Genomic DNA, 8,555 nt, shown 5'->3' with positions numbered 1-8,555 from the left:
ACTACCATGTCCATTAGCATTGATTATGGATCCAAGCAAGACAACATCCTTGACATCTTCAAACTTTTCTCCATTGATCATGTTGTTACCTGGTTGTCCCATTGTGAGAATTTTGGTCTTATTTGCATTGAGTTGTAATCCATAATAAAGTTTATAGTCCCTGATCTCCAGCGGCAAGTATTTCAAGTGCTCATCGGTTTTAACAAGCCAGGTTGCATCATCTGCACATCACAGGTTGTTAATCAACCTTCTTCCAATCCTGATGCCGCCTTCATTTTTATACAATACAGCTTCTCTGATGATTTGCTTAGCGTACAGTTGACAAAAGGATGCAACCCTGCTGCATATTTTTTCCTGAATCTAATCCAGGTAGTCTTCCCTTGTTCTGTTTGCACAACTGCCTTTTGATCCATGCACAGGGTCACATGATCAGAATGAGGAGTTTTGGAACTCGGGTTCTTCTCTAGGATATGCACAGTTTGCCATGACCCACGGACTTGAGTACCTTTCCATTCTATTATGGCAGAAGGACAAGAAAGAAGTCATTAACCTGCTCATTACAGGCTGTTTAGGTAATTCAACATAAAGCAAACAAAAAAACATACTATTTGGAGCCTAAGTGTTCACATGTTTTCTATGTTCTTTTTTATGATGTCTAAACACAGTCATTGTTGCTATGTTGTTTTAATTGTAATTACAGTTTTTTTTAAATCATTTTATTGGGGGCCTCTCATAACCATCCATCCATCCATCCATTGTGTCAAGCACATTTGTATATATGTTGCCATCATCACTTTCAAAACATTTTTTTTCTTTTTGAGCCCTTGTTATCAGCTCCTCATTTTTGTGACTACCGTTTTAAAAAATAATCCTTTTATTTCAAAAACAATGTTTGTTTTCTTTGAATGCTAACTTTTTAAAAGTTAGTAGTAGAGTGCCTTGTGTGTTTGTTTTTCCTTCAAATTCCTTCCTCTAAATTTTTGCTTTTTGAAAGATGTCGTGTAGATATAGTTATAGAAACAACTGAGCAATGTTCATAAGTTAAATGTGGGTGTGGACTAGTTTATCATCACAACTATATTTATCATATAATTATTCAACAAGTTTATTGGACACCTGCCATCACTAGGTGATTATGGAAAGCACTGGGTAAGAAATATTTATAAGTAAGCCTAAATGTTCTGATTAAAGTACATGCCACTAAAATTCCTATTAAATTCATTAAAGATATTCCTTTCTACCATGTTCTCTTCTCTTCCTCTCATTCCAGGCAGCTTAAATAGGCGATTACATTATTTCTTAATGAATCCAGGTGGTTCCCTGGGTTAAGTATTGGGCTAAAAGGTAAAGAGTGCAAACCTTCCCACTGCTTCAAGGAAGAAACTTACCACCTTCAGTTGATGCTGACTGCCCTGTGGATTTCCAAGACAATACTTTTTCATGGAAAAAGAAAGCCTCATCATTCTCCCAAGGAGTGGCCGGTGCTTGTGGATGGCTGGTCTTGTGTTTAGCAGGCCAGAGAGCAACTTTTATGCCCCCAGTGTATTCCAAAATTACTGTGAGTCTCAAACTTTATAAAATGAATGACAGTGAGTTTGATTTGATTTCAAATAAGAGTTAATATATTTGAGCACTTTAAATGTTTTATTGTTGTTTGTTTAGCTCTTTTTGTTTGGTTGGTTGAACTAAATAACAGGTAAAAAGAAAAGGAGACTTACTGTAGTTGTAGGACTTACTCTGATGATCGCTGCTCAAAAAGGAAAAGCAGCAGGTGTGTGGCATGTTAACCCACTGCCGAGGAGCTTAAGCTGACTCAAAGGAGCCTATACAGAGCTTTCAAGACTGTGATGTGTAAGGAAGCAGACAGCCTCATCTATCTCCTGCACATCTATCTCCGCTGGTGGGTTTGGATCATCCATCTTACCACGAGCGGTCCAATGCTTCTCCTACCTTACCAACTCAAATTTGAACCTCTAGGTACTCTGCTGAAATCCTTGGAAATCTGGTGCTCAAAGACCCTCCATAGACAGGGAGCTACCACCCTGGGAGACTGCTCAGAAGCCCGGCAATAAATCAAGGAGCCCAGTAAAATACTTTGTTAGAGACAAAACAAAAAATAACTTCAGTGTAAATAGTTAATGTCCTTCCAAAGTGCACCACAGTAATGTATATTTACAACTCATGGGTCACTCTGATAGTACAATCAAACATAGCTGAATTTTTGTTCAACTTAAACTTGACTGAATAATTCCTTTTTATTTTCTTTCTTTTTTTTCTTTCTTTGCTTTCTGTGGGAAGAGACTATGGAGAAGCTCACTATCAGCACCTAAAACTAAGTACAGGACTAACTATGAACCAGATCATCAGTTGCTTCTATGTAAATTTAGGTTGAAACTGAAGAAAATTTAAACAAATTCCTAACAGCCAAACTATGACCTTGAGTCTATCCCACCTGAATTTCAAGAACACATTAAGAACAAATTTGACACACTAAATGATAATTATAGAAGACCTGATGAACCAGCTGTGAGAGGATTATCAAGGACATCATTCATGAAGAAAGACACAGGTCATTAAAAAGACAGGAAGGGAAGAAAGTATCAAAGTGGATATGAGAAGAGATTCTAAATATTGCACTTAATTATAGCATAGCTCACACTCCTTGAAGAAATGATGAAGTCAGAGTTGAATAGAAAATTTCAAAAGGCAGAACAAGAAGACAAAATCAAATATTATAATGAAATGTACAGAGGCCAAGAGTTAGAAAATCAAAATGAAGGACATGTTCAGATATCTTAAACTGAATGAACTGATAATAATAATTAATAATAATCAAGCCTTGAGGTGCAACCTAGAAAGATCGTATGGGCAAAAGATTGAATAACGCAAGAAGTATCAAAAGAAGATGGAAATAATACATAGAATCCCTGAAACAAAAAGAAGCGGTTGACATTCAACCATTTCAGGAGGTAGAACATAAACAAGAATAAGTACTGAAGGAAGAAGTTCAAACTGCACTGAACGCATTAGCCAAAAACAAGGATCCAGGAATTGACAGAAATCCAATTGAAATGTTTTAATAGGGTGATGAAGCACTCGAAGCATTTACTCTTCTGTGGTAGGAAATTTGGAAGACAGCTACTTGGCCAACTGATTGTAAAAGATGCACATATGTAATCATTCCAAAGAAAGATGACACAACAGAATGCTCTCATTACAGAACACTATCATTGGTATTGACACTGTCTGCCAGTCTGTCACACTGTGGTGGCTTTTGTAATGCTGTGATGCTGAAAACCGTGTCACTGGCATTTCAGATGTCAGTAGGGTCATCCAGAGTCAACAGGTTTCAGTGTATGTAGTTTCCAGACTAAGAACAGACAACCAAGAAGGATGGGGCTCCACACGTGAGAGGAAGAAGCCACTGAAAATCTTATGCACAGCTCAAAGTATTGTCAAATACTGAAAGAATAACCAAAGGGAAATGTGACTGAAGGGGAGCAGATTTCTTGAAGGGGTCCACGTTGGTAATGTGAGTCCAGTAACGCCTGTAGGAACATGACCTTCAGGATCTTTAATTGCTGGTGGGGCATGTAGGTAAAGCAAAACAGGTGGGAACACCTTCTGAGATCTGAACTTGGATTGTGCAAAGTATGAATTTTGGAAAATTGGAAATGGTAAAAAATGAAATATAATGCATGAAGATCGATATTCTAGGTATTAGTGTGTTGAAATGAACTGGTATTGGCCATTTAGAATCAGAAAAAACATGTGACTTATTATACTGAGAATAATACAATCATAATGCTATTAAGAGTTATGTAAAATCCATCATGAAATACATTGCTATGTTTGATCGGATTGCATCTACCAGCCTTCAAGGAAATCCAATCAATACAAATATTATTACAATTTGTGCACTAACCAAAAACCTTATTGATAAAGAAACTGAAGAGTTCTATCAATAACTTCGGTCAGAGATTTATCAACCATGCAGTCAAGATGCATTAATAGTTGTTGGTGATTGTGAGGCAAGAGTTGGAAACAAAGAGGAAGGAGCAGGAGTTGGAAAATGTGGACTTGGTGATAGCAATGAAGCTGGAGCTAGCATGAGAGAATTTTACAAAACTGATGACTTGTTTATATCAAATACCCTGTTGTCAACCACACAAAAGGGGACTATACACATGGACTTTTCCAGATGGAATACACAGAAATTAAAATGACTACATCGGTGAGAAGACAACATAGAGAAGCTCAATAGAAGCAGCAACAACCAGATCAGGGGTTGACTGTAGAACAGACCATCAGTGGCTCATATGTAAGTTCAAGATAAAGCTGAAGGAAATTAAGCAAATCCACAAGTTCCAAGATACTACCTTGAGTATATCCCACCTAAATTTAGAGACTCTATCAAGAACACGTTCACAGATTAAACACTGATGATCGAAGGCTGGATGAGCTGTGGGAAGACATCAAGAATGTCACTCATGAAGAAGGCAGAGGTCTTTAAAAGATGGGAAGAAAGAAAAGATCAAAGTGGATATTGGAAGGGATGCTGAAACTTGCTCTTAAATGTGGAGTAGCTAAAGCAAATGGGAGAAAGGAAGTCAAGGAGCTAAACTGAAAATTCAAAAGGTAGCAGCTTGATATGACAAAGCCAAATATTAAAATGAAATGTTCAAAGACAAAATGTAAGAACATGCTCAGCATATCTGAAGCTCAAAGAACGCAAAAAAAAAAGTCAAGTCTTGAGTTGCAATTTTGAAAGATTGTGTAGGCATAATATGTAGCCATAAGGATACAGAAAGCTTCCCAGAAGATGGAAAGAATGCAAAGAATCACTGTATCAAAAGGAACTGATTGACATTCCACCATTTCAAGAGGTAGCATCTGAGTGAGAAGCAATGGCACTGAAAGAAGAATCTCAAGCTATTTGAAAGCATTAGCCAAGAACAAGGCTCCTGGAACTCATGGAACACCCATCAAAAGGTTTCGGCAAGCTGATGAAGCACTGGAAGCACGAACTCATCTGTTCCAGGAAATTTGTAACAGTTACTTGGCCAACTGACTGAAAGAGATCCATATTTGTGCCCATTCCACAGAAAGGTGACAAAACAGAATGCTCAAATTATAGAACAATATCATTGATATTGCACACAAGTAAAATTTCACTTAGGATCATCCAACAGTGGTTGTGACAGACTGGATCCACGTTCAGTGTTTATGGAAGCAGTAGTCAAAAGATCAAAAGACTATATTGCATTGGATAAATCTGCTGCATAAGACATCTTGAGTAATGAAGAGCAAGGTTGTTACTTTGAACAGTGAAATGCACCTGACCCAAAACATGGCATTCTCCATTGCATCATATGCATGTGAAAGTTGAATATTGACTAAGGAAGACTGTAGAATAATTGAAGCACTTGAATTTTGGCACTAGAGAAGAATATTGAAAATACCAGGGGCTGCTAGAAGAACAAATGACCTGTATTGGAAGAAGTAAGGCAGAGTGCTCCTTAGAGGCAAAGATGGTAAAACCTCCTCTTAGGTAAGTTGGACATGTTGTCAGGAGAGACCAGTCCCTGGAGAAGGACATAATGTTTGGTAATATGAAGGGCAGTGAAAAAGAGGAAGGCCCGCAACGAGATGCATTGACACAGTGCCTACATCAATAAGCTCAGGCATGGGCACAATCCTGATAATGGCACAGGACTGTGCAGTGTTTCATTATTTTGGGCCTTGGGTCACTATGGGTTATAGTGGATTCGGTGACATCTAACAACCACAAATTATTGATATCACATGAAAACAAATTTTTGCTGTAGATCATCCAACGATGGTGTAGCAGTACGTTGATAGGGAGCTTCCAGATGTTTAGGCCACCTGGAACATGGGGTATCATTGCTGCTATCAGATGGATCTTGGCTTAAAGCAGAGACTACCAGGAGGATATTTACCTGTGTTTTATTGCCAATGCAAAGACATTTGATTACGTGGATCATAAGAAACATTTGATCGCTTTGAGAAGAATGGGCATTCCAGAGCACGTCGTTGTGCTTCTGTGGGGCTTATACAATTAGGTGAACAGACAAGGGAATACCGCAGGGTTTAAAATCAGCAAAGGTGCGTATCCTTTCACTATACTCTTCAGTCTTTGTGCTGAGGAGATAATCAGAGAAACTGGATTATGTGATGAAGAATGTGGCATTAGGATAGGAGGAAGGCTTATTAACAACCTTCGATATCCAGATTACATAATCCTTCTTGCTAGAAATAGAGAAGAATTAAAGCACTTGCTGATGAAGATCAAGGATGGTAGATGTCAATATGAATCACTGCTCAATGTAAAGAAGATCAAATTCCTCACAATTGATAACATGATTAATGGAGAAAGCAGCTGGCGGTTTCTAACTGCTGACCTTTAGGATCACAGCCCAGTGTGTAACCACTGGGCCAGTGAGGCTCCTTGGCATCCAACAGACCTATATTTTTCAAGTCACTACTTCTTTTTTGGTGACTTAATCCCTCAACAACATTGTTTTAGACTCTTTTTTTTTTTTTGAAATCAATTTATTGGGGCTCATACAATTCATCACAATACATAAATCAATTGTGTAAAGCACATCTATACATTTGTTGCCCTCATTATTCCCAAAATTCGCTTTCCTCTTGAGTTCCCGGAATCAGCTCATTTTCCTTTTTTCCCCTCCCCTTCCCTTCCTCCTCCCCTCTCCCCCATGCACCCTTGATAATTTATAAATTATTATTATATCTTATATTACACTGTCTGGTGTCTCCCTTCACCCACCCCTCTGCTGCCCGTCCCCCAGAGAGGAGGTTATATGTAGCTCCCTGTGATCAGACCCTTACACCAACTTTTCTTTTCATCAGAGGTCTCAGTTTTGCCTATCCATTGGAACCATCCAGGCAGCAGTAAAGGAAATGGATGCCTTGGTTCAGCCTGCCGAGATTCTTAATTACAACTACTCTCCCTATGGTTAGTCCGGAGACCAGGTCATTATGCAAAATTTGACACTATGTGAAAATGGAGGTTGACCACATAAAATCATTAAATGAAGGATTGTATCATTATATAACTACCAAATTACATTACCACATAACTTCCAATTACATAACTTCTCAATTATGTATCTGTATATAAACCAAATTGCATCATTTTATATCAAGATCCAGCCAAGGTAACACATAATCACAGTCAAAATGACTATCATCTCACACCTTGGTGTTTATTACTACCATGTGAATGTCATTCACGTGCAGGATAGCCAGATCAAAGATATTTTACTATTTACTATTTTAATAATTGCCAAACATTGAATAACGTGGCAGTGGATAAGTGAAGAATAAGTGTGATAGGTCTGAAGTGTGGCCTGGAGAAGAGGATGCACAAATATCGCCCAGGTGTTGAGAATCACTGTCTGAGTAAAACCTATCTATATGCTCTTTAAATTCCCCTGTGTGTACAGCCAATTGTTACTGGACAAAGCCAAATAAGAAGTTTTTAAATAAATCCATGACTTCAAAAGGGGCCATCAACACTGTGTGGCCATGCTAATTTGATTCTCTTGTTGACTTACTCATAGTCTACAAAACCAGATGTTTTTAAAACTTTCTCACTTCATTCAAACATTCAAGGCTCAATTTCATTCTTAGCACATTTTTTTCCTTTTTATTCTGATACAGAAAGATGCTACCAGAAATGTTAGATCTGTTTGATCAAATCCTAATTTAGAATACCTATCTGGGAAGGTATTCTGTGGTTAATTTTTGCAATCAATTGACTGCAAATTAAGGAGAATATCTTGATAAGGTGGTGGACATCACAAAAGTAGATGAAGGCTGCAGAAGCTCCGCTAATGTTTCCTGCAGAAAACACCAGGGTGACTGAAACATGCCGTGGGCATTTGGGGGAGTTTCTGATCTACATCCTGCACTCCAGACTTCAGATTCGGATTTGTCACCAACCCTCCTACCGCGAAACCAGTTCTTTGAAAGAAAGCTCCAAGTCCAACTACCATTCCTAATCCCGCCCCGGTCCCCTCCTGCCCTCCCCCTGATAGTCTCTATGTATCATCAGTTTACATCTCGGTGTGTGTGTATGTGTATTACATGTTTGTACTTTGTGTCCCAGCATTAGGACATTATGAGAAGAAAGAAGGAGGGGTGGAGAAGGAAGGAGAGAGAAAACAAACTACCTGTCTAGATGCTTTAAAGCGCTATCACTCTATTCCTTTTTCTCAAATTGTCCTTGCCTCTTTCTCACACAACCTCACAGACATATTCTAAGAAATGGCTTCAAAGCGGTATAAAAACAGCCTTCCCTAGCCTTCCCTTGTCGTCTTTCTAAGGGGAATCAGCTTGATTCTGACTTTCTTCTGTAATATCTTACAGGATAGCTATGTCTTACCCCAGGCTAGGTGGCAGAAATGGATCATGAGTTTTCCCAACATACTGTGACTCTCTCTACCCCCTGCCCTAAATCTGGACCCCTTAGTGTGACTATAAAACTTCACTGAGGCAAGAAGAAAAGG

This window comes from Echinops telfairi, unplaced genomic scaffold (assembly GCF_000313985.2).
Source record: "Echinops telfairi isolate 266 unplaced genomic scaffold, ASM31398v2 ScPeMD7_11;HRSCAF=52, whole genome shotgun sequence".
In the NCBI taxonomy this organism is placed as follows: domain Eukaryota; kingdom Metazoa; phylum Chordata; class Mammalia; order Afrosoricida; family Tenrecidae; genus Echinops; species Echinops telfairi.
The sequence above is the reverse complement of the archived record's forward strand: the minus strand, read 5'-3'. Positions refer to the sequence as shown.